Raw genomic sequence first — 27192 nt, 5'->3', positions numbered from 1 at the left:
TTAAAGTGAAAGACCCAGAGTAAAGTAAAATTACTCTCTTCCCCAAATTCGGATCTGTGGGCTAATAGAGCGGTCTCTTTCTCCAATTGGCTTTACCAATGGAGAAATGAGGTTCTTGCTTTCTGTTCCTCAGATGAAATTGTACTTCTCTAATTGTGTGTTCATGTGATTTACGAACCTAGCTCTTCCATTTATTTCCCTCTTCCTGTGCTTCAAATCTTTCCCGTCCGGTTGGTTTCCATGTTGTTGTGCATGCTCGCTCCCTCTCTCTTTAATCTGACCCAGGTATAGTTCTTCTCAAGTATATTTTCTTTTTTTCCTTCTTGAATGCATTCTCCTCCTTGACGGTCTCATCACTTCCATCACATCAAACCTCCATTCTTGTGCTCCAGGTGCTGGCCTGATGCCTGCACATTAATGACCTGTGAGAACTCTAAACACCGCCTCTCAAACTGAACTAGTTCTCACTCCACCCTCACTTCAAAATCTGCTTTTCTTCCTGTATTTTTCCAAATCATCCAGATTTAAGACCTTATTTATTTATTCAGCAGAGATTTTGCACAATTATGTATTGCACAGACCCTATTCTATACAATGGTGGACAAGCAACTAATTATAGTGGGGGAGAGGGACACTAAAAATCAGTTAACAAGAAGGGGTAACTGATGTGAAGTTATAAAGAATGACTGGGAGGGCTTCTTTGGTTAGGAGGTCATCAGAAATGGCCTTCAGTTCAAGCAGATTTCTGCGTAAAACAGTAACTTCTACACACCAGCAATAACTAACTAGGAATTTTAATAATAAAAAAGATACTATTCATAACTGTATTAAAAACTGAAGGTATCTGGAAATAAATCAGACTAAAGCTGCATAGTCCTTTAAGGAGAGAATTATAATGCTCTACTGAAACACATAAAAGAAGACCCAGGTAAATGGAGAGATATACCATATTCAGGGATAGGAAGACTCAGTATCATAAAGATGTCAGTTTTCTCCAATTCTACAGATTCACTGCAATTCCAATTAAAATTGCTGTATAGTTTTTCATGGAACTTGACATGCTGAACCTAACATGTATATGAAAAGGCAAAGCACCCAGAATTGCTAACTCAATTTTGAAGAAAAATAAAGTCTCTTCCTCCCAGATATCAAAACAATATAAAGCCATGATAATTGAGACTACTGTCTTAATTACTGGTATTGGTTTAGGGACAGGTAAGTAGACTCATGGAACAGAATAGAGAGCTTAGAAACACGTCCACATACATATGGAAGCTAAGTATAAGGTTAGCTTTGGTAAGCTTTGGTATTACAAAAGCACAGAGTATTCAATAAATGATGCTGAGATATGTGATATCCGCATAGATTGAAGACAAATTAGATTCCTACTTCACACCGTTCACAATAGTAATTTCCAAATGGATTGAAGACCTAAGTCTGAAAGACACACATGAAAAATATTTAGAAAAAAAAAGGAAATATAGGAGGCTATGTTGTCTCTAGGAAAGATTTCTTTTTTGTTTGTTTTATTTGGGTTAAATACACGTAACATAAGATTTACCATTTTAGCCACTTTTAGGTGTACAGTTCAGTGATATTCATGTTATCATGCAACCATTACTACTACCTATCTCCAGAACTTTTTCATCTCTCTGGGAAGGATTTTTTAAGCTACAAAAGCACATTGAGGATGCCATTGCAAATGAGAGATGATGGTGACTTGCACTAGAGTAGTAACAGTGAGGATGGAAAAAAGTGGCAGGATTTGGCTTATATTTTGATGGCAGAGAACAAGAATTGTGCATGGTTTGGATACGAGGTGAGGGGAAAACAAGGAATCAAGGCCAACATACGTGTTTTTTGCTTGAGCTCTGAGGTAGATCATTCACCATTTATCATAAAAAACCATTTACTATTTGTTTGGTGCTGATGAGGAGAATGAGAGGAGGAAGAGTTCAGGGAGAAAAAATAAAGAATTCTGTTTTGGACAGTTAAGTTTGAAAGGCCTGTTTTACATCCAAGTGGAAATGTTCCAGTAGCTGTTGGATACATGAGTCTGGAAAGATTGTGGCTGAAGGTACCACTTTGGGATCACTAGCATATAGATATTTAAAACTGTGATGTGTTAGAATTGGATTTGGTTTCATTACATAGAAAATATAATAATGGCTTAAATATGCATATGATTCTATAGGTAGGCAGGCCACAGATGGTATGGCAGCAGCTCTGTGATCATCAGGGATTCAGATTCCTCTGTCTTGCTGTTCTGCCATCCTTAGCATGCTACCTCATGATTGAGATGACTGCTTTAATTCCAAATGCCACCTGCTCATAGCAAGAGGGAAGCTTGATGGAAAGGCACATACTTTTCTCTTTAAGGACACTTCTCAGGTGTTGCATATGACACATCCACTTACAACCCATTAACCAGTTCTTAGTCAGTGGCACACTAACAAGAAGGAAAGATAGGTGATGTAGTCTTTATTCAGCTGTGTGCCCAGTGTTTTATAGAGTTACACATGTATCTGCACTATGAACCAGCAATTCCACTCCTAGATATTTACCCAAGAGAAATGAAAATATATGTCTACAAAATGACTTGTATCAGACCGCTTGTGGTAGGCAGAATACTGGCGCCCCAAAGATGTCCATTCCCAAATCCCTGGAACCTGTGAATATGTTACATTACAAGGAAAAGGGGACTTTGCAGATGGAATTAAGGTTACAGATTTTAGGGTAGGGAGATTATTTTAGATGTTCTAGGAGAGACTAATGTAATCACACAGACCCTTTAAAGTGGAAGAGGAAAGCAGAAGAGTCAGAGATGTGGCAATGTGAGAAGGATAAGCTGTTGCTGGTTCTCAGATGTAAGGGGCTACCTGCAAAGACTAGAGGGAAGGCTCTGAGAGTGAAGGGTGGCACTCAGACAACAACTAGCAAGGAAACAAGGACCTCAGTCCTGCAGCTGCATAGAACTGAATTCTGCCAACAGCCTGAATGAGCCTGGAAGTGCAGTCTCCCTCAGAGCTTTCAATAAGTGATACAGCCCAGCTAACACCTTGGTTTCAGCCTATGAGTCTTAGATAAATTTAATCTAAAATGGTGTCTAGGAATCTGCGTTTTAATAATCTGCAGATAATTTTAGGGTGACATTTAGAGAAACACTGGTTTATATGCTGATCTTCAATAACTTCATCCAAAACTATGGTTTCAATTAATAATATGTGCTGATGACACAAATCTATAATAGATGACATAAATCTATATCTATAGTGTAGACCTCTCTGCCGAGCCCACATAGCTTAATGGACATCTTTCATGAATATTTTATAAGAACCTTCATCTCAGCATGTTGAAATTGGGAATTTCCCTCAAATCCATTTCTCTTCTTGTATTTTTCTATTTTGGTAAATGTTATCCCTTATATACTAACTAATCCAAACCAGAAACTGAGAATCATAATTGCCTGTTCCCTTTTACCCATTCCTCTCCATCTCTCACCCAGTTGTTTATCAGATTCTTTTCTCTTATTATCTCCTTAAGTCTGTTTTTTTCTTGATTATTCTCAGAGCCACTGCCTTAATTCAAGTACATGTTTCTCCTTGATTATTGTTAAAAGCCTCCCTATTGGTTCTCCCCGTCTCTACTTTAGCTCTCCTCCAACCTATTTTCAATCTTGTCAAGTTTTCTAAAAAAAGTTTTTTAATCTTATTATTCTCTTTCTTAAAGTTAATCTCCCGTCAGCTTCCATAACTCAGGGTAAGCTTCATACTCCTTAATTTAGCTAAAAAGGACTTTCATGATTGACTGGCCCCTGCCTTCAACACTCCTCTGTTAGTAATCAATAAAATGACTTGACATAAAATCAGTAAGAAAGAAAACACCTGAAAAGCACCATCAACTAATAGTCATTTGTAGGTCCCTCTACCCAGCAACAACAGAATATACATTCTTTTCAAGTGAGTATGGAATATTCATCAAGAGAGACCATATTCTGTATCATAAAGCAAGCCAAGATTTAAAAGAATTGAAAGTATACAAAGCCTGTTCTCCAACCACAATGAAATTAAACTAAAAATCAATAACAAAGATACCTGGAAATTCCCAAATATTTGGACATTAAGATACTTCTAAATATCCCATGGGTCAAAGAGGAAGTCACAGTGCAATTAGAAAATATTTTTAATTGAATGAAAGAAAAAAAACCATATCAAAATGTGAAGGATGCAGTCAAATCAATACTTAGAGGGAAATTTTTGGCATTAAATATTTACATTAGGAAAAAGGAAATTTTAGATTAGTGATCTAAGCTTCAATTTTAAGAAGCTTGAGAAAAAAGAGCTATTTGAAATCAAAATAAGCACAAGGCAGAGACTATTAAGAGCACAAAGTAATGAAATTGATAATGGAAAAACAGGAGAGTAATTCAATGAAACTAAAACCTGAGTCTTTGAAAATATCAATGAAATTGAGAAATCTCTAGCTAGACTGGCAGAAAAAAAAGAGAGAAGAGACACGGATGTAGAGAACAAATGTATGGATACCAAGGGGGTGAAAGCAGAGGGGTTGGGGAGGTGGTGGGATGAATTGGGAGATATTGGGATTGATATATATACACTAATATATATAAAATAGATGACTAATAAGAACCTGCTGTATAGCACAGGGAACTCTACTTCGCTGTACAGTAGAAACTAACACAACATTGTAAAACAACTATAACCCAATTAAAAAAAAAAAAGAAAATGGTGAGGAAAAAAAAGACACAAATTGTCAAAACTCAGGAATGAAAGAGAACATGTCACTTTAGACCCTAAGACCTTAAAAAGATAATGTGGGAATCCTACTTAAAACTTTTTAAGGAAGAAAGAATACATACATAAACTGGGTATACTACATACCCAGTATGTAGTATAAACATACTACATAAACTGTTCCAGAACATAAAAGAAGATGGAACACTTGCCTACTTATTTTATGAGACCAGCAATACCTTGATGTGAAAACCAACTACATCAGAAGAAAACTAGATATTAGTATCTCTTGTGAACATAGACACAAAAAATATTAACAAAATACTAGCAGGGGCTTCCCTAGTGGCGCAGTGGTTAAGAATCCGCCTGCCAATGCAGGTGACATGGGTTTGAGCCCTGGTCCAGGAAGATTCCACATGCCGTGGAGCAACTAAGCCTGTGTGCCCCAACTACTGAGCCTGTGCTCTGGAGCCTGCGAGGCACAAGTACTGAAGCCTGCGTGCCTAGAGCCCATGCTCCGCAACAAGAGAAGCCACCGCAATGAGAAGACTGCGTACCACATGAAGAGTAGCCCCTGCTCACCGCAACTAGAGGAAGTCCGCGCACAGCAACAAAGACCCAATGTAGCCAAAAATTAAAAAAAAAAAAAAGTAGCAAATCCAAAACAATATTTAAAAAGGATATTGTATCGTGACTTAGGTTTATTCTGGGAATATTAATTGGGGAAATGTATTATATTAACAGACTACAGAAACATCATATGTTCACCTTAATTAATGCACAAAATGCTTCTGACAAAATTCAGCAATTCGGGAATAGAAGGGAATGTCCTCAAAGAGAAAAAGGACAGCTACAAAGAGTCTACAGCTAACATCATCCTTAATGGTGAAAGACTGAATACTTTTCTCCTAAGGTCAGGAACAATACAAGGATATTTGCTCTCACTATTTTTATTCAGCATTGTATTGTAGGTCCTAGCCTGTGAAGTAAAGCCAGGTAAAGAAATAGAAGGCATATTGGTTGGAAAGGAAGAAATTGAACTGTCTCTATTCACAGGCAACATAACTGTCTATGTAGAAAAATCCAAAACAATCTACAAATAAAGGTCCCAAAATTAATAAATGAGCTTAGCAAGGTCACAGGATACAAGGAAATACACAAAACTCAATCATTTTTATATACTAGTAGTGAACAACTGGAAATTGAAATTAAAACCCAAATAATTATTTATAATTGTACTAAAAACCATAAAATACTTTGGTATAACTCTTTAAAAGTATATACAATATTTGTATGCTGGAAATTACCAAACATATGTGAAAAACATGATAGATGATTGAACAAATAGATAATCCATATTAATGGATTGGAAGACTCAATCGAAATTTCAGAAGAATTTTTTTGTAGAAATAGACAAGCTGATTCTAAAATTTATATGGAAGGGCAAACTGGAGTAGCAAACACAATTTTGAAAAAACACAACAGGGCTTCCCTGGTGGTGCATTGGTTGAGAATCTGCCTGCCAATGCAGGGGACACGGGTTCGAGCCCTGGTCTGGGAAGATCTCACATGTCGCGGAGCAACTAGGCCCATGAGCCACAACTACTGAGCCTGCATGTCTGGAGCCTGAGCTCCACAACAAGAGAGGCCGCAATAGTGAGAGGCCTGCACACCGCGATGAAGAGTGGCCCTCGCTTGCTGCAGCTAGAGAAAGCCCTCTCACAGAAATGAGGACCCAACACAACCAAAAATAAATAAATTAATAAATTAATTAACAATACAAAACAAAAAAACAACAAAGTTCAAAGATACACATTACCTGATTTCAAGTCTACTGTAAATATACAGTAGTCAGGATGAATGTGGCATTGGAACAAAGATTGCGTCAACGTATAGATCAATGAAACAGTAATAGACATGTATACATGTGGTCAGTCAACTGATTTTTGGCAAAGATGCAAAGGCAATTAAATGGGGAAACAGTCCTTTCAACAAATGATTCTAGAACAATTGCATATGCATATGCAAAAAAAGAACCCTAATCTATAACTTTCACTCTATACAAAAATCCACTCAGCATGGATCATAAACCTAAATGTAAAACCTAAAACTGTTAATCTCCTAGAGAAAAGTATAGGAGAATAACTTGGTGACCTTGGATGAAGGAAAGATTTCTTTTATGACACACCAAAATCATGATCCATAAAGTTAAAAGTTGATTAATTTGACTTCATCAAAATTGAGAACTTTTGCTCTTTGAAAACACATTTAAGAGAATGAAAAGACAAGCTGTAGGCTGGAAGAACATATTTACAAATCACATGTCTAACAAAGACCTTTTATCCAGAGTATATATAAAATACTCCCAAAACTCAATAAATAGGAAACAAACAACCTTATTAAAAATGGTCAGGGACTTCCCTGGCGGTCCAGTGGTTAAGACTCTGCACTTCCACTGCAGAGGGCAAGGGTTTGATCCCTAGTCGGGGAACTAAGATCCCGCATTCCATGTGGTGCAGCCAAAAAAAAGGGGCAAACATTTTTTTACAGACTCTTCACCAAAGAATAAATAGAGATGGCAGATAAACCCATGAAAAGATGCTCAACATCACTGGTCATTAAAAAAAATGAAAGTGGGACTTCCCTGGTGGTCCCGTGGTTAGGACTTTGCCTTCTGTTGCAGGAGGTACAAGTTCAGTCCCTGGTTGGGGAGCTAAGATCCCACATGCCTCGTGGCCGAAAAACCAAAAACATAAAATAGCAGTATTGTAATAAATTCAGTAGAGACTTTAAAAATGGTCCACATAAAAAAATATATCTTACAGAAATGCAAGTTAAAACCATAATGAGATATTATTATACACCTATTAGAATGCATAAAATTAAAGTGACTGACCCTGTCAAGTGTGAATGAAGATGCAGTACAACTGGATCTCTAATAATTTACTGTTGGTAATACAAAATGGTACATCCATTTTGGAAAAGTTTCTTATAAAGTTAAACTACATTTACCTTATGACTCACATCTAGGTTTTTACCCAAGTGAAGTGAAAACTTATATTAACACAAAAAAATCTGTATGCAAGTGTTTATAGCTACCTTGTTCATAATCACCAGAAACTGAAAACAAGCCAAATATCCTTCAGCTGGGGAATGTATAAACAAACTAGTATATCCATAGGATGGAATGGTACTAAGCAATAAAAAAAATAAATTACTAATACAACAACACCGATGATTCTCAGTTGCCTTTTGCTAAGTGAAGGAAACCAGACTCATAGGCTACATACTGTATGATTTCGTTTACATGGCATCTTTGCAAAGGCAAAACTATAGTGACAGAAAACAGATCAGCGGTTTCAAGAGCTAGGTGTGGAAGAGATTTGACTACAAAAGGGGAAAGAATTGTTTGGGTTGATAAGACTGTTTTAAATTTTGATTTGATGGCATTTATCAAAACCTTAGAGCTGTACGTTTAAAGGGTTAATATTACTATGTCTAAAACACCTTAAAAATGGAAAAAAAAGTATATGAACAAAATTTTTTTATCAGGGACTTCCCTGGTGGCACAGTGGTTGAGAATCTGCCTGCCAGTGCAGGGGACATGGGTTCAATCCCTGGTCTGGCAAGATCCCACACACCACGGAGCAACTAGGTCCAGGTGCCACAACTACTGAGCCTGCGCTCTAGAGCCTGCGAGCCACAACTACTGAGCCTGTGTGCCACAACTACTAAAGCCTGTGTGCCACAAATACTGAGCCCACATGCCACAACTACTAAAGCCCGCGTGCTCTAGGGCCTGTGTGCCGCAACTGCTGAGCCTGCATGCCTAGAGCTTGTGCTGTGCAACAAGAGAAGCCACCACAGTGAGAAACCTGCACACCGCAACAAAGAGTAACCCCTGCTCGCTGCAACCAGAGAAAGCACATGCATAGCAGCGAAGACCCAATGCAGCCAAAAAAAAAAAAAATTATTTTATCACTTCTTCCTCTGAAACTGAGAGGCAAACCTGTAGCACTCTTGATAGACAACTTAGGACCACTAATTTTCTAGATATTAAGAAACACTGATGTGGGCAATGGGGAATTATTGAAAGATTTGAAGCAGGGGAATAACGTGCTCAGATTTAAGAAGTTACTTTTACTTCCAGGCAGCATCCTCTGCTCCTTCCATACACATGAAACTTTTTAGTTAGGATGCAGTGAAAGAACTTGGAATTGTGAGAAGGAAGAGAAGAGGAAACTCAGGAAAAGTTGTAGCACTGAGGGAAAGCTTGAAGCAAGTTATTGGGTTATCAGAAACTGATAAGAGACCTTAATTACTTGGACCTTATGTGCAACAGAGTTAAAGTCAGCCTAGCTTAAAGGTGATTGTCTTGAAGGTGTACACATTCAAGGAAATAGGGACTAGCAGATTTTTTCCATTAGACTATAGAAGCAGCATGAAAACTTTCTTTTACCAAGAGCATTAAAGAGTGGAAATTGGAACTCTGATTAAAACCACTTATGGTTGTGGGGTTTGAATTCACACTGTCCTCATAGTGCTGGGAACCCAGGTTGAGATATCCAGAAATTTGTAATACCTGTCATACTTTGACCAAGAAAGTTTAAAACTGCTGTGTGCACAGTTGACCCAGAGCACATAGGACTCCCACAGAAAATATTCCCACTGAAGATGAGCTCTCAATCAAAGATTACAAAGCATATAGACAAACCACTGTGAAAGATAGCCAGCCCTAATTATTAGAAATAGTGGTCCAACAGACAAACTTTAAAATAAGTATGTTTCAACTGTAAAGGAAGGTTTAGAAACCACATGTACCAGCTAGCTTTTTGCTGCACTGTAAACTATTCCAAAGCTCAGTTTACTAAAACAACCATTTTATTATTGCTTATAAGTCTAAGGGTTGAATATGGGTTTTGTAGGGTCAGCTAGGGGCTAGTTAGCTAGAGATTACCTCATACGCCTGTCAGCTGGTGCTGGCTGTCAGTTTGTACTGGTGTTTGGGCAAATGGGGATATTCGGCAGCATTTCTCTTTTCATTCAGCAGAGTAAGCTGGGCATCTTTTCATGGTGGAGGTCACACAGTTCCCAAGAGCAGCAAAGACAGAAGCCTCAGTGTGCAAGTGCTTCTCAAGTCTCTGCCTGCATCATGTTTCTGTTGTCTTATGGCCAAAGTCAGTTGTAAGGCCAGTCCCTAGTCAGTATGGGAAGGCACTAGCAAGGAACATTCACACAGGAAAAGGAATAACTTGTGGCCATTTTTACAATCTGTCATAATTTAAGACAGAAACAGAATAGTGTGTAAAAAGAGCAGACAAGTGTGAAAGTAAGCCAAATAGAAGTTTTAGAAATAAAAGTAACTGAAATAATCAGTAGATAGATTGAATGGCAAGCTAAATACAGCTAAATAAAGGATGAATTGGAAGATAGATTTGAGGAAACAATCCATAATGCATGTCAGGGACAGAAAAAGGTAGAAAATATGGAAGAAACTGATATTTGGAGTATAGAGTAAGAAAGTCTAACATACATCTAATAGGAGTACCAGAAGGAAAAAATAGAATGGAGCACACCAAATCCTGAGCAGTATATGTAAAACACCCATAAAATTGGGACATTTAAGAACATCAGAAATAAAAGATCTTAAAACTGGTGGATGAAATAAAATAATCATGATAATGATAAAATTTATTGAGCACTTAACTTGGAATAGACACTATTCTGTGTGTTTTACATGTATCAACTCATATAATATTTATAATAACCCTTTAAAGTAGTCCTATTGCTACTGCCATTTTGTAGATGAGGAAAGTGAGGCACAGAGAGGTTAGTTAGTCCATAATCATATGTCTAGTTGTGTTTTAAAATGTACTCAGGATTTCTTTTTAATCATGGATGGTAAGGTGACACAAAGACAGCTGCCTTGAAAGAAGAGTTTAGTGTTGTTTCCAAGAGGAGGGATGTGCCATGCCGTGCACAGCCACCTGGGGAAACATTAGGGTTCCCCGGTGTAGAAGGAGTTAGAGGGAAACCATGGGCCAGAGCCTTTGTTGTGATTTTCATGGGAAGGAATGGATAAGACAGGATAGATAAGCTGAACAAGTTTAGGGTTGGATAGATTGAATAATTTTGGCAGCCTCTGGGCTGTACGGGAGGTCCCTAGTTGTCTGATACCTGGCCCTGGGTTGATTCAGGGTAAGGGGAATATTGGCATGGTGTATGATAAATAAAGGAGGCATTGCAGAGTAGAGACTAAGGATTGGTGGGTTTGCCTGTGAAAGGTGTGCTTACAAGCAAAATTCTTCACAGTTTCTAAGAATTAGGTAACCCTGGAAGGGGAAGTCACCTCCTGGGTCCTCAAGGCCCCAAGATGTCAGAGCATCATAAAAGACACAACTAATATAGGTTGTTGGCGGAACTGGATTTGAAACTAGGCAGTGTGGTTCTACAGAGAATATTATAAACCTCTTTATATTTTGCCTGCAAAGAAACAAAAAGTAGACTTACAACAGATTTCTTATGAGCATCAATAAATATCAGATGAAATGTCACTAGAAGTAGCATGAACATGCTTAAGGAAACCTACTATTAATTTAGAATTCTAAACCCAGCTAACTATATTTTAGGACAGAGTGAAATATAAAACATTTAATTTATTTATTTTTATTGAGGTACAGTTGATTTACAATATTATATTTGTTTCAGGTGTACACCATAATGATTCAAAATTTTTTTTGAATTTTATTTTTTTACACAGCAGGTTCTTATTAGTTATCCATTTTATACATATTAGTTTATATGTGTCCATGCCAATCTCCCAATTCATCACACCACCACCATGACCCCACCACTTTCCCCCCTTGGTGTCCATATGTTTGTTCTCTACATCTGTGTCTCTTATTTCTGCCCTGCAAACTGGTTCATCTATACCATTTTTCCAGGTTCCATATATATGCATTAATATACGATATATGTCTTTCTCTTTCTGACTTACTTCACTCTGTATGACAGTCTCTAGATTCTTCCACATCTCTACAAACGACCCAATTTCGTTCCTTTTTATGGCTGAGTACTATTCCATTGTATATATGTACCACATCTTCTTTACCCATTCGTCTGTTGATGGGCATTTAGGTTGCTTCCATGACCTGGCTATAGTAAATAGTGCTGCAGTGAATATTGGGGTGCATGTGTCATTTTGAACTATGGTTTTCTCTGGGTACATGCCCAGTAGTGGGATTGCTGGGTCACATGGTAATTCTATTTTTAGTTTTTTAAGGAACCTCCATACTGTTCTCCATAGTGGCTGTATGAATTTACATTCCCACCAACAGTGCAAGAGGATTCCCTTTTCTCCACACCCTCTCCAGCATTTATTGTGTGTAGATTTTCTGATGATGCCCATTCTAACTGGTGTGAGGTGATACCTCATTGTAGTTTTGTTTTGTTTTTTTAACATCTTTATTGGGGTATAGTTGCTTTACAATGGTGTGTTAGTTTCTGCTTTATAACAAAGTGAATCAGTTATACATATACATATGTTCCCATATGTCTTCCCTCTTGCATCTCCCTCCCTCCCGCCCTCCCTATCCCACCCCTCCAGGCTGTCACAAAGCACCGAGCCAATATCCCTGTGCCATTCGGCTGCTTCCCACTAGCTATCTACCTTACTACGTTTGTTAATGTGTATATGTTCATGACTCTCTCTCGCCCTGTCACAGCTCACCCTTCCCCCTCCCCATAACCTCAAGTCCGTTCTCTAGTAGGTCTGCGTCTTTATTCCTGCCTTACCCCTAGGTTCTTCATGAAATTTTTTTTTCTTAAATTCCATATATATGTGTTAGCATATGGTATTTGTCTTTTTCTTTCTGACTTACTTCACTCTGTATGACAGACTCTAGGTCTATCCACCTCATTACAAATAGCTCAATTTCGTTTCTTTTTATGGCTGAGTAATATTCCATTGTATATATGTGCCACATCTTATTTATCCATTCATCCAATGATGGGCACTTAGGTTGTTTCCATCTCTGGGCTATTGTAAGTAGAGCTGCAATGAACATTTTGGTACATGACTCTTTTTGAATTTTGGTTTTCTCAGGGTATATGCCCAGTAGTGGGATTGCTGGGTCATATGGTAGTTCTATTTGTAGGTTTTTAAGGAACCTCCATACTGTTCTCCATAGTGGCTGAACCAATTCACATTCCCACCAGCAGTGCAAGAGTGTTCCCTTTTCTCCACACCCTCTCCAGCATTTATTGTTTCTAGATTTTTTGATGATGGCCATTCTGACTGGTGTGAGATGATATCTCATTGTAGTTTTGATTTGCATTTCTCTAATGATTAATGATGTTGAGCATTCTTTCATGTGTTTGTTGGCAGTCTGTATATCATCTTTGGAGAAGTGTCTACTTAGGTCTTCTGCCCATTTTTGGATTGGGTTGTTTGTTTGTTTTTTTGTTATTGAGCTGCATGAGCTGCTTGTAAATTTTGGAGATTAATCCTTTGTCTGTTGCTTCATTTGCAAATCTTTTCTCCCATTCTGAGGGTTGTCTTTTGGTCTTGTTTATGGTTTCCTTTGCTGTGCAAAACCTTTGAAGTTTCATTAGGTCCCATTTGTTTATTTTCGTTTTTATTTCCATTACTCTAGGAGGTGGGTCGGAAAGGATCTTGCTGTGATTTATGTCATAGAGTGTCCTGCCTATGTTTTCCTCTAAGAGTTTGATAGTTTCTGGCCTTACATTTAGGTCTTTAATCCATTTTGAGCTTATTTTTGTGTATGGTGTTAGGGAGTGATCTAATCTCATACTTTTACATATACCTGTCCAGTTTTCCCAGCACCACTTATTGAAGAGGCTGTCCTTTCTCCACTGTACATTCCTGCCACCTTTATCAAAGATAAGGTGTCCATATGTGCGTGGGTTTATCTCTGGGCTTTCTATCCTGTTCCATTGATCTATCTTTCTGTTTTTGTGCCAGTACCATACTGTCTTGATTACTGTAGCTTTGTAGTATAGTCTGAAGTCAGGGAGCCTGATTCCTCCAGTTCCTTTCTTCGTTCTCAAGATTGCTTTGGCTATTCGGGGTCTTTTGTGTTTCCATACAAATTGCGAGATTTTTTGTTCTAGTTCTGTGAAAAATGCCAGTGGTAGTTTGATAGGGATTGCATTGAATCTATAGATTGTTTTGGGTAGTAGAGTCATTTTCACAATGTTGATTCTTCCAATCCAAGAACATGGTATATCTCTCCATCTATTTGTATCATCTTTAATTTCTTTCATCAGTGTCTTATAATTTTCTGCATACAGGTCTTTTGTCTCCTTAGGTAGGTTTATTCCTAGATATTTTTACTTTTTTGTTGCAGTGGTAAATGGGAGTGTTTTCTTGATTTCACTTTCAGATTTTTCATCATTAGTATATAGGAATGCCAGAGATTTCTGTGCATTAATTTTGTATCCTGCCACTTTACCAAATTCATTGATTAGCTCTAGTATTTTTCTGGTAGCATCTTTAGGATTCTCTATGTATAGGATCATGTCATCTGCAAACAGTGACAGCTTTACTTCTTCTTTTCCGATTTGGATTCCTTTTATTTCCTTTTCTTCTCTGATTGCTGTGGCTAAAACTTCCAAAACTATGTTGAATAAGAGTGGTGAGAGTGGGCAACCTTGTCTTGTTCCTGATCTTAGTGCAAATGCTTTCAGTTTTTCACCATTGAGGATGATGTTTGCTGTGGGCTTGTCATATATGGCCTTTATTATGTTGAGGAAAGTTCCCTCTATGCCTACTTTCTGCAGGGTTTTTATCATAAATGGGTGTTGAATTTTGTCAAAAGCTTTCTCTGCATCTATTGAGATGATCATATGGTTTTTCTCCTTCAATTTGTTAATATGGTTTATCACATTGATAGATTTGCATATATTGAAGAATCCTTGCATTCCTGGAATAAACCCCACTTGATCATGGTGTATGATCCTTTTAATGTGCTGTTGGATTCTGTTTGCTAGTATTTTGTTGAGGATTTTTGCATGTATGTTCATCAGTGATATTGGCCTGTAGTTTTCTTTCTTTGTGACATCCTTGTCTGGTTTTGGTATCAAGGTGATGGTGGCCTCGTAGAAGGAATTTGGGAGTGTTCCTCCCTCTGCTATATTTTGGAAGAGTTTGAGAAGGATAGGTGTTAGCTCTTCTCTAAATGTTTGATAGAATTCTGCTGTGAAGCCATCTGGTCCTGGGCTTTTGTTTGTTGGAAGATTTTTAATCACAGTTTCAATTTCAGTGCTTGTGATTGGTCTGTTCATATTTTCTATTTCTTCCTGATTCAGTCTTGGCAGGTTGTGCATTTCTAAGAATTTGTCCATTTCTTCCAGATTGTCCATTTTATTGGCATAGAGGTGCTTGTAGTAATCTCTCATGATCTTTTTTATTTCTGCAGTGTCAGTTGTTACCTCTCCTTTTTCATTTCTAATTCTATTGATTTGAGTCTTCTCCCTTTTTTTCTTGATGAGTTTCGCTAGTGGTTTATCTATTTTGTTTATCTTCTCAAAGAACCAGCTTTTAGTTTTATTGATCTTTGCTATTGTTTCCTTCATTTCTTTTTCATTTATTTCTGATCTGATTTTTATGATTTCTTTCCTTCTGTTAGCTTTGGGGTTTTTTTGTTCTTCTTTCTCTAATCGCTTGAGGTGCAAGGTTAGGTTGTTTATTCGAGATGTTTCCTGCTTCTTAAGGTGGGCTTGTATTGCTATAAACTTCCCCCTTAGAACTGCTTTTGCTGCATCCCATAGGTTTTGGGTCGTTGTGTCTCCATTGTCATTTGTTTCTAGGTATTTTTTTATTTCCTCTTTGATTTCTTCAGTGATCACTTCGTTATTAAGTAGTGTATTGTTTAGCCTCCATGTGTTTGTGTTTTTACAGATCTTTTCCTGTAATTGATATCTAGTCTCATGGCATTGTGGTCAGAAAAGATACTTGATACAATTTCAATTTTCTTAAATTTACCAAGGCTTGATTTGTGACCCAAGATGTGATCTATCCTGGAGAATGTTCCATGAGCACTTGAGAAAAATGTGTATTCTGTTGTTTTTGGATGGTGTGTCCTATAAATATCAATTAAGTCCATCTTGTTTAATGTATTATTTAAAGCTTGTGTTTCCTTATTTATTTTCATTTTGGATGATCTGTCCATGGGTGAAAGTGGGGTGTTTAAGTCCCCTACTATGAATGTGTTACTGTCGATTTCCCCTTTTATGGCTGTTAGTATTTGCCTTATGTATTGAGGTGCTCCTATGTTGGGTGCATAAATATTTACAATTGTTATATCTTCTTCTTGGATCGATCCCTTGATCATTATGTAGTGTCCTTCTTTGTCTCTTTTAATAGTCCTTATTTTAAAGTCTATTTTGTCTGATATGAGTATTGCTACTCCAGCTTTCTTTTGGTTTCCATTTGCATGAAATATCTTTTTCCATCCCCTTACTTTCAGTTTGTATGTGTCCCTAGGTCTGAAGTGGGTCTCTTGTAGACAGCATATATAAGGGTCTTGTTTTTGTATCCATTCAGCTAATCTGTATCTTTTGGTGGGAGCATTTAGTCCATTTACATTTAAGGTAATTCGATATGTATGTTCCTATTCCCATTTTCTAAATTGTTTTGGGTTCGTTATTATAGGTCTTTTCCTTCTCTTGTGTTTCTTGCCTAGAGAAGATCCTTTAGCATTTGTTGTTGTAAAGCTGGTTTGGTGGTGCTGAACACTCTCAGCTTTTGCTTGTCTGTAAAGGTTTTAATTTCTCCATCAAATCTGAATGAGATCCTTGCTGGATAGAGTAGTCTTGGCTGCAGGTTCTTCTCCTTCATCACTTTCAGTATGTCCTGCCACTCCCTTCTGGCTTGTAGGGTTTCTGCTGAGAGATCAGCTGTTAACCTTATGGGGATTCCCTTATGTGTTATTTGTTGTTTTTCCCTTGCTGCTTTTAATATGCTTTCTTTGTATTTAATTTTTGACAGTTTGATTAATATGTGTCTTGGCGTATTTCTCCTTGGATTTATCCTGTATGGGACTCTCTGTGCTTCCTGGACTTGATTAACTATTTCCTTTCCCATATTAGGGAGTTTTCAACTATAATCTCTTCAAATATTTTCTCAGTCCCTTTCTTTTTCTCTTCTTCTTCTGGAACCCCTATAATTCGAATGTTGGTGCGTTTAATGTTGTCCCAGAGGTCTCTGAGACTGTCCTCAGTTCTTTTCATTCTTTTTTCTTTATTCTGCTCTGCAGTAGTTATTTCCACTATTTTATCTTCCAGGTCACTTATCCGTTCTTCTGCCTCAGTTATTCTGCTATTGATCCCATCTAGAGTACTTTTAATTTCATTTATTGTGGTGTTCATCATTGCTTGTTTCATCTTTATTTCTTCTAGGTCCTTGTTAACTGTTTCTTGCATTTTGTCCATTCTATTTCCAAGATTTCGGATCATCCTTACTATCATTATTCTGAATTCTTTTTCAGGTAGACTGCCTATTTCCTCTTCATTTGTTAGGTCTGGTGCATTTTTATCTTGCTCCTTTATCTGCTGTGTGTTTTTCTGTCTTCTCATTTTGCTTATGTTACTGTGTTTGGGGTCTCCTTTTTGCAAACTGCAGGTTCGTAGTTCCCGCTGTTTTTGATGTCTGTCTCCAGTGGCTAAGGTTGGTTCAGTGGGTTGTGTAGGCTTCCTGGTGGAGGGGACTAGTGCCTGTGTTCTGGTGGATGAGGCTGGATCTTGTCTCTCTAGTGGGCAGGTTCACGTCTGGTGGTGTGTTTTGGGGTGTCTGTGGCCTTATTATGATTTTAGGCAGCCTCTCTGCTAATGGGTGGGGTTGTGTTCCTGTTTTGCTAGTTGTTTGGCATAGGTTGTCCAGCACTGTGGCTTGCTGGTCGTTGAGTGAAGCTGGGTGCTGGTGTTAAGATGGAGGTCTCTGGGAGATTTTCGCCGTTTGATATTATGTGGAGCTGGGAGGTCTCTTGTTGACCAGTGTCCTGACGTTGGCTCTCCTACCTCAGAGACAGAGCCCTGACTCCTGGCTGGAGCACCAAGAGCCTTTCATCCACACGGCTCAGAATAAAAGGGAGAAAAAGTAGAGGGAATTAGTAGAAGTATGAGGAAAGAACGAAGGAAAGGAGGGAAGGAAGGAAGGAAGAAAGAAAGAAAGAAAGAAGCAAAGAAGGAAAGAAGGCAGAAAGGAAAGAAAGGAGGGAGAGAGGGAGGGAGGAAGGAAGGAAGCAGGGAAAGAAGGAAAAAAGACAGAAAGAAAGAAGATACAGTAAAAATAAAATAAAGTATAATAAAGTTATTGAATTAAAAAATGCTTATTTAGAAAAAAAAAAAGGGACGGATAGAACCTTAGGACAAATGTTGGAAGCAAAGCTATACAGACAAAATCTTACACAGAAGCATACACATACACCCTCACTAAAAGAGGTAAAGGGGGAAAAATCATAAATCTTGCTGTCAGAGACCACCTCCTCAATTTGGGATGATTCGTTGTCTAAAAGAGGGAAGGAAGGAAGGAAGGAAGGAAAGAAAGAAAGAAAGAAAGAAAGAAAGAAAGAAAGAAAGAAGGTAAAGTATAATAACGTTATTAAAATTAATTATTAAGAAAAAAATTTAAAAAAAAACCATGGACGGATAGAACCCTAGGACAAATGGTGGAAGCAAGACTATACAGACAAGATCTCACACAGAAGCATACACATACACATTCACAAAAAGAGGAAAAGGGAAAAAAATCATAGATCTTGCTACTAAAGTCCACTTCCTTAATTTGGGATGATTGGTTGTCTATTCAGGTATTCCACAGATGCAGGGTATATCAAGTTGATTGTGGAGCTTTAATCCGCTGCTTCTGAGGCTGCTGGGAGAGATTTCCCTTTCTCTTCTTTGTTCTCACAGCTCACAGGGGCTCAGCTTTGGATTTAGCCCCGCCTCTGCGTGTCGGTCGCTGGAGGGCGTCTGTTTTTTGCTCAGACAGGACGGGGTTAAAGGAGCCGCTGATTCGGGGGCTCTGGCTCACTCAGGCCCGGGGGAGGGAGGGGCACGGAGTGCGGGGCGGGCCTGCGGCGGCAAAGGCCGGCGTGACTTTGCACCAGCCTGAGGCCCGCAGTGCGTTCTCCCGGGGAAGTTGTCCCTGGATCCCGGGAACCTGGCAGTGGCGGGCTGCACAGGCTCCGCGGAAGAGGGGTGTGGAGAGTGACCTGTGCTCGCACACAGGCCCCTTGGTGGCGGCAGCAGCAGCCTTAGCGTCTCCCACCCGTCTCTGGGGTCCGCGCTTTTAGCTGCGGCTCACGCCCGTCTCTGGAGTACCTTTAAGCAGCGTTCTTAAACCCCTCTCCTCACGCACCAGGAAACAAAGAGGGAAGAAAAAGTCTCTTGCCTCTTCGGCAGGTGCAGACTCCCCCCCCCCCCCCCCCCCCCCCCCCCGCCAACTCGCCGTGGTGCACTAACCCCTTCAGGCTATGTTCAAGCCGCCAACCCCAGTCCTCTCCCTGCGCTCCGTCCGAAACCAAAACCCGAGCCTCAGAACGTCAGCTCGAAGCCCCGCCCGCCCCGGCAGGTGAGCAGACAAGCCCCTCGGGCTGGTGAGTGCCTGTCGGCACTGATCCTCTGTGCGGGAATCTCCCCGCTTTGCCCTCCGCACCCGTTGCTGTGCACTCCTCCGCGGCTTCGAAGCTCCCCCCTCCGCCTCCCGCAGTCTCCGCCCGCGAAGGGGCTTCCTAGTGTGTGGAAACTTTTCCTCCTTCACAGCTCCCTCCCACTGGTGCAGGTGCCGTCCCTATTCTTTTGTCTCTGTTTTTTCTTTTTTTTTCTTTTGCCCTACCCAGGTACATGGGGAGTTTCTTGCCTTTTGGGAGGTCTGAGGTCTTCTGCCAGCCTTCAGTAGGTGTTCTGTAGGAGTTGTTCCACGTGTAGATGTATTTCTGGTGTATCTGTGGGGAGGAAGGTGATCTCCGCATCTTACTCTTCCGCCATCTTCAAGGTCCCCCCTCCCTCATTGTAGTTTTGATTTGCATTTCTCTGATAATTAGTGATGTTGAGCAGCTTTTCATGTGCTTCTTGGCCATCTGTATGTCTTCTTGGAGAAGTGTTACATTTAGGTCTCTAATACATTTTGAGTGTATTTTTGTGTATGGTGTTAGGGAGTGTTCTAATTTCATTCTTTTACATGTAGCTGTCCAATTTTCCCAGCACCACTTACTGAAGAGAGTGTCTTTTCTCCATTGTATATCCTTGCTTACTTTGTCATAGATTACTTAACCATAGGTGTGTGGGTTTATCTCTGGGCTTTCTATCCTGTTCCATTGATCTATATTTCTGTTTTTGGGCCAGTACCATGTTGTCTTGATTGATGTAGCTTTGTAGTATAGTATGAAGTCAAGGAGTCTGATTCCTCCAGCTCCTCAAGACTGCTTTGGCTATTCAGGGTCTTTTGTGTCTCCATACAAATTTTAAGATTTTTTGTTCTAGTTCTGTAAAAAATGCCATTGGTAATTTGATCGGGATTGCATTGAATCTGTAGATTGCTTTGGGTAGTATATTCATTTTCACAGTATTGATTCTTCCAATCCAAGAACATGGAATATTTCTCCATCTGTTTGTATCCTCTTTAATTTCTTTCATCAGTGTCTTATAGTTCTCTGCGTACAGGTCTTTTTTCTCCCTAGGCAGGTTTATTCCTAGGTATTTTACTCTTTTTGTTGCAATGGTAAATGGGAGTGTTTGCTTAATTTCTCGTTCAGATGTTTCATCATTAGTGTATAAGAATGCAAGAGATTTCTGGGCACTAATTTTGTATCATGCAACTTTACCAGATTCATTGATTAGCTCTAGTAGTTTTCTGGTGGCATCTTTAGGATTCTCTATGTATAGTATCATGTCATCTACAAAGTGAGTTTTACTTCTTTTCCAATTTGTATTCCTTTTATTTCTTTTCCTTCTCTGGTTGCCGTGGCTAGGGCTTCCAAAACTATGTTGAATAATAGTGGTGAGAGTGGACGTCCTTGTCTCATTCCTGATCTTAGAGGAAATGGTTTGTTTTTCACCATTGAGAATGATGTTTGCTGTGGGTTTGTTGAATATGGCCTTTATTATGTTGAGGTAGGTTCCCTCTATGCCCACTTTCTGGAGCGTTTTTATCATTAATGGGTGTTGAATTTTGTCAAAAGCTTTTTCTGCATCTATTGAGATGATCATATGGTTTTTATTCCTCAATTTGTTAGTGTGGTGTATCACATTGATTGATTTGCGTATATTGAAGAATCCTTGCATCCCTGGGATAAATCCCACTTGATCATGGTGTGTGATCCTTTTAATATGTTGTTGGATTCTGTTTGCTAGTATTTTGTTGAGGATTTTTGCATCCATATTCATCAGTGATGTTGGTCTGTAATTTTCTTTTTTTGTAGTATCTTTGTCTGGTTTTGGTATCAGGGTGATGGTGGCCTCATAGAATGAGTTTGGGAGTATTCCTTCCTCTGCAATTTTTGGGAAGAGTTTGAGAACGAAGGGTGTTAGCTCTTCTCTAAATGTTTGACAGAATTCACCTCTGAAGCCATCTGGTCCTGGACTTTTGTTTGTTGGAAGATTTTTAATCACAGTTTCAATTTCATTGCTTGTGATTGTTCTGTTCATATTTTATTTCTTCCTGCTTCAGTCTTGGAAGGTTATACCTTTCTCAGAATTTGTCCGTTTCTTCCACTTTGTCCATTTTATTGGAATAGAGTTGCTTGTCATCGTCTCTTAGGATACTTTGTATTTCTGCAGTGTCTGTTGTAACTTCTCCTTTTTCATTTCTAACTTTATTGATTTGAGTCCTCTCCCTCTTTTTCTTGGTGAGTCTGGGTAATGGTTTGTCAATTTTGTTTATCTCCTCAAAGAACCAGCTTTTAGTTTTATTGATCTTTACAATTGTTTTCTTTGTTTCTATTTCATTTATTTCTGCTCTGATCTTTATGATTTCTGTCCTTCTACTAACTTTGGGTTTTGTTTGTTCTTCTTTTTCTAGTTCCTTTAGGTGTAAAGTTAGGTTGTTTATTTGAGATTTTTCTTTTTTCTTGAGGTAGGCTTGTATAGCTATAAACTTCCCTCTTAGAACTGCTTTTGCTGCATCCCATAGGTTTTGGATAATCATGTTTTCGTTGTAATTTGTCTCTAGGTATCTTTTGATTTCCTCTTTGATTTCTCCAGTGATCTCTTGGTTATTTAGTAACGTATTGTTTAGCCTCCATGTGTTTGTGTTTTTTACGTTTTCTTCCCTGCAGTTGATTTCTAATCTCATAACGTTGTGGTCAGAAAAAATGCTTGATATGATTTCAGTTTTCTTAAATTTACTGAGGCTTGATTTGTGACCCAAGATGTGATTTATCCTGGAGAATGTTCCATGTGCATTTGAGAAGAAAGTGTAATCTGCTGTTTTTGGATGAAATGTCCTATAAATATCAATTAAATCTATCTGGTCTATTGTGTCATTTAAAGCTTGTGTGTGGATGATCTATCCATTGGTGTAAGTGAGGTGTTAAAGTCCCCCACTGTTGTTGGGTTACTGTCAGTTTCCTCTTTTATAGCTGTTAGCAGTTGCCCTATGTATTTATTTATTTTTTAATTTTTTAATTTTTTGCTGTACGCGGGCCTCTCACTGTTGTGGCCTCTCCCGTTGCAGAGCGCAGGCTCAGCGGCCATGGCTCACGGACCCAGCCGCTCCGCAGCATGTGGGATCTTCCCGGACCAGGGCACGAACCCGTGTCCCCTGCATCGGCAAGCGGACTCTCAACCACTGCGCCACCAGGGAAGCCCGCCCTATGTATTTAGGTGGTCCTGTGTTGGGTGCATATATATTTATAATTGTTACATCTTTTTCTTGGATTGATCCCTTGATCATTTTGTAGTGTCCTTTCTTTTCTTTTGTAACATTCTTTATTTTAAGGTCTATTTTATCTGATGTGAGTATTGCTACTCCAGCTTTCTTTTGATTTCCATTTGCATGGAGTATCTTTTTCCATCCCCTCACTTTTAGTCTGTATGTGTCCCTGGGTCTGAAGTGGGTCTCTTGTAGACTGCGTATATATTGGTCTTGTTTTTGTATTCATTCATTGAGCCTGTGTCTTTTGGTTGGAGCATTTAATCCATTCATGTTTAAGGTAGTTATCGATATGTTTGTTCCTATTACCATTTTCTTAATTGTTATGGATTTGTTTTTGTAGGTTGTTTTCTTCTCTTGTGTTTCCCACTTAGAGAAGTTCCTTTAGCATTTGTTGTAGAGCTGGTTTGGTGGTGCTAAATTCTCTTAGCTTTTGCTTGTCTGTAAAGCTTTTTGTTTCTCCATTGAATCTGAATGATATCCTTGCCGGGTAGCGTAATCTTGGTTGTAGGTTCTTCCCTTTCATCACTTTAAATATATCATGCCACTCCCTTCTGGCTTATAGAGTTTCTGCTGAGAAATCAGCTGTTAACCTTATGGGTGTTCCTTTGTATGTTATTTGTCATTTTTTGCTTGTTGCTTTCAATAATTTTGCTTTGTCTTTAATTTTTGTCAATTTGATTACTGTGTGTCTCGGTGTGTTTCTCCTTGGGTTTATCCTGCCTGGGACTCTCTGCGCTTCCTGGACTTGGGTGGCTATTTCCTTTCCCATGTTAGGGAAGTTTTCAACTATAATCTCTTCAGATATTTTCTTGGGTCCTTTCTCTTTCTCTTCTCCTTCTGGGACCCCTGTAATGTGAATGTTGTTGCATTTAATGTTGTCCCAGAGGTCTCTTAGGTTGTCTTCATTTCTTTTCATTCATTTTTCTTTATTCTGTTCCGTGTCAGTGAATTCCACCCTTCTGTCTTTCCAGTTGCTTATCCGTTCTTCTGCCTTAGTTATTCTGCTATTGATTCCTTCTAGTGTATTTTTCATTTTAATTATTGTATTGTTCATCTCTGTTTGTTCTTTAATTCTTCTAGGTGTTTGTTCTTTAATTCTTCTAGGTCTTTGTTAAACATTTCTTGAATCTTCTCGATCTTTGCCTCCATTCTTTATCCGAGGTCCTGGATCATCTTCACTATCATTATTCTGAATTCTTTTTCTGGAAGGTTGCGTATCTCCACTTCATTTAGTTGGTTTTCTGGGGTTTTATCTTGTTCCTTCATTTGGTACAAAGTCCTTTGCCTTTTCATCTTGTCTATCTTTCTGTGAATGTGGTTTTTCTTCCAGAGGCTGCAGATTTGTTGTTCTTCTTGCTTCTGCTGTCTGCCCTCTGGTGGATGAGGCTATCTAACAGGCTTATGCAAGTTTCCTGATGGGAGGGACTGGTGGTGGGTAGAGGTGGGTGTTGCTCTGGTGGGCAGAGCTCAGTAAAACTTTAATCTGATGGGTTGGCCTGGGTTCCCTCCCTGTTGGTTGTTTGGCCTGAGGCGACCCAGTACTGGAGCCTACCCGGTTCTTTGATGCGGCTAATGGCAGACTTTGGGAGGGCTCATGCCAAGGAGTACTTCCCAGAACTTCTGCTGCCAGTTTCCTTGTCCCCATAGTGAGCCACAGCCACTCCCTGCCTCTGCAGGAGACCCTCCAGCACTAGCAGGTAAGTCTCGTTCAGTCTCCTGTGGGGTCACTGCTCCTTCCCCCGGGTCCCGATGCACGTACTACTTTGTGTGTGCCCTCCAAGAGTGGAGTCTGTTTCCCCCAGTCCAGCCAAAGTCCTGCAATCAAATCCCGCTAGCCTTCAAAGCCTGATTCTCTAGGAATTCCTCCTCCTGTTGCCCGACCCCAGGTTGGGAAGCCTGACGTGGGGCTCAGAATCTTCACTTCAGTGGGTGGACTTCTGTGGTATATGTGTTCTCCAGTTTGTGAGTCACTCACGCAGCAGTTTTGGGATTTGATTTTATTGTGGTTGTACCCCTCCTACCGTCTCATTGTGGCTTCTCCTTTGTCTGTGGATGTGGGGTATCTTTTTTGGGGCGTTCCAGTGTCTTCCTGTTGATGATTATTCAGCAGTTGGTTGTGATCGGTTCTCTCACAAGAGGGAGTGAGCACACGTCCTTCTACTCCACCAACTTGAACCAGTCTCAATGATTCAAAATTTTTTAGAGGACACTGCACTTATAGTTATAAAATATTGGCTATAATCCCTGTGCTGCACTGTATATACTTGTAGCTTATTTATTTTACATATGGTAGTTTGTACCTCTTAATCCCGTACCCCTATATTGCCTCTCCATATTCCCTCTCCCCACTGGTAACCACTAGTTTATTTTCTATATCTGTAAGTCTCTTTTTTATTATAATCACTAGTTTGTTTTGTTTTTTAGAGTCTACATATAAGTGATAACATGCAGTATTTGTCTTTCTGTGTCTGATTTATTTCACTAAGCATAATACCCTCCAGGTCCATCCATGTTGTTGCAAATGGCAAAATTTCATCCTTTTTTTTTTTTTTTTTTTGCGGTACGTGGGCCTCTCACTGTTGTGGCCTCTCCTGTTGTGGAGCACAGGCCCCAGACACGCAGTCTCAGCAACCATGGCCCACGGGCCCAGCCGCTCCGCGGCATGTGGGATCCTCCTGGACCGGGGCACGAACCTGCGTCCCCTGCATTGGCAGACGGACTCCCAACCACTGGGCCACCAGGGAAGTCCAAAATCTCATCCTTTTTTAAGGCTGAATATTATTCCATTGTATATATACCACGTCTTCTTTATCCACTCATCTGTTGATGGACACTTAGGTTGCTTCTATATCTTGGCTATTGTAAACAATGCTGCTATGAACATTGGGGTGCATGTATCTTTTTGAATTAGCATTTTAGTTTTATTTGGATATATACCCAGGAGTGTAGTTGATGGATCATATGATAGTTCTAAGGTTTTTACAAAAAATATTTATTTATTTATTTATTCATTTGATTGCACCAGGTCTTAGTTGCAGCAGGCAGTCTCCTTAGTTGCTGCTCACCAGCTCCTTAGGTGCGGCCCGTGTGCTCCTTAGTTGCGGCAGATGGGCTTCTTAGTTGTGGCATGCATGTGGGAGCTAGTTCCCTGACCAGGGATCGAAACCGACCCCCCTGTATTGGGAGCATGGAGTCTTAACCACTGCGCCACCAGGGAAGCCCCTGTTTTAGTTTTTGAGCAACCTCCCAACTGTTTCGACAGTAGCTGCACCAATCTACGTTCTCACCAACAGTGTATGAGGGTTCCCTTTTCTCCACTTCCTTGCCAGCATTTATTATTTGTGTTCTTTTTGATGATAGCCATTCTGACAGGTGTGAGGTGATATCTCATTGTGGTTTTTATTTACATTTCTCTCAGTTGAGAATTTTTTTATGTGCCTGTTGGCCATCTGTGTATCTTCTATGGAAGAAATGTCTATTCATGTCTTCTGCATTCTTTAATTGGGTGTTTTAAAATGTTGAGCTGTATGAGCTGTCTATATATTTTGGATATTAACCCCTTATAGGTCATATTATTTGCAAATATTTTCTTCCATTCGGTAGGTTGTCTTTTCATTTTGTTGATGTTTTCCTTTGCTGTGCAAAAGCTTTTACATTTAATCAGGTCCCAATTGTTTGTTTTTGCTTTTGTTTCCTTTGCCTTAGGGGACAGATTCAAAAAAATATTGCTACAATTTATGTCAAAGAGTATTCCGTCAGTGTTTTATTCTACGGGTTTTATGGTTTCAAGTCTTACATTTAGGTCTTTAATCCATTTGGGGTTTATTTTTGTATATGATGTTAGAAAATGTTCTAATTTCATTCATTTACATGTAGTTGTCCAGTTTTCTCAGTGCCAATTATTGAAAAGACTGTCTTTTCCCCATTGTATATTCTTGCCTCTTTTGCCATAGATTATTTGACCGTAAGTATGTGGGTTTATTTCTGGGCTCTGTATTCTGTTCCGTTGATCTATGTCTCTTTTGTGCCAGTACCATACTACTTTGATTACTGTAGCTTTGTAGTATAGTCTGAAGTCAGGGATGTGATTCCTCCAGCTCTGTTTTTCTTTCTCAAGATTGTTTTGGCTATTTAGGGTCTTTTTTGTTTCTATACAATTTTTAAATTATTTGATCTAGTTCTGTGAAAAATGCCATTTGTATTTTGATAGGGATTTGATTGAATTTGTAGATTGCCTTGGGTAGTATGGTCCTTTTAACAATATTAATTATTCCAATCCATGAATATGGTATATCTTTCCATCTGTTTGTGTCATCTTATGTTTCTTTCATTAGTGTCTTATAGTTTTCTGAGTACAGGTCTTTTACCTCAGGTTTATTCCTAGGTTTTAAATTCTTTTTGATGCTATTGTAAATGGGATTGTCTCCTTAATATCTCTTTCTGACAGTTCATTGTTAGTGGATAGAAATGCAACAGATTTGTGTATATTAATTTTGTATCCTGTAGCTTTATTGAATTCATTAATGAGCTCTAGTAGGCATC

At 39.2% G+C, this 27192-nt stretch overlaps 1 protein-coding gene across 3 annotated transcripts in view; it reads left to right on the top strand.

Moving 5' to 3' along the window:
* Positions 1 to 27192, top strand: part of SERAC1 (serine active site containing 1) — an 87528-nt gene that overhangs the window by 524 nt on the left and 59812 nt on the right. The gene's annotated exons all lie outside the window — the stretch shown is intronic.

This window comes from Globicephala melas, chromosome 14 (assembly GCF_963455315.2).
Source record: "Globicephala melas chromosome 14, mGloMel1.2, whole genome shotgun sequence".
Lineage (NCBI taxonomy): Eukaryota > Metazoa > Chordata > Mammalia > Artiodactyla > Delphinidae > Globicephala > Globicephala melas.
Note: the sequence above shows the minus strand (reverse complement) of the source record. Positions and strands in the feature narration are given on the sequence as shown.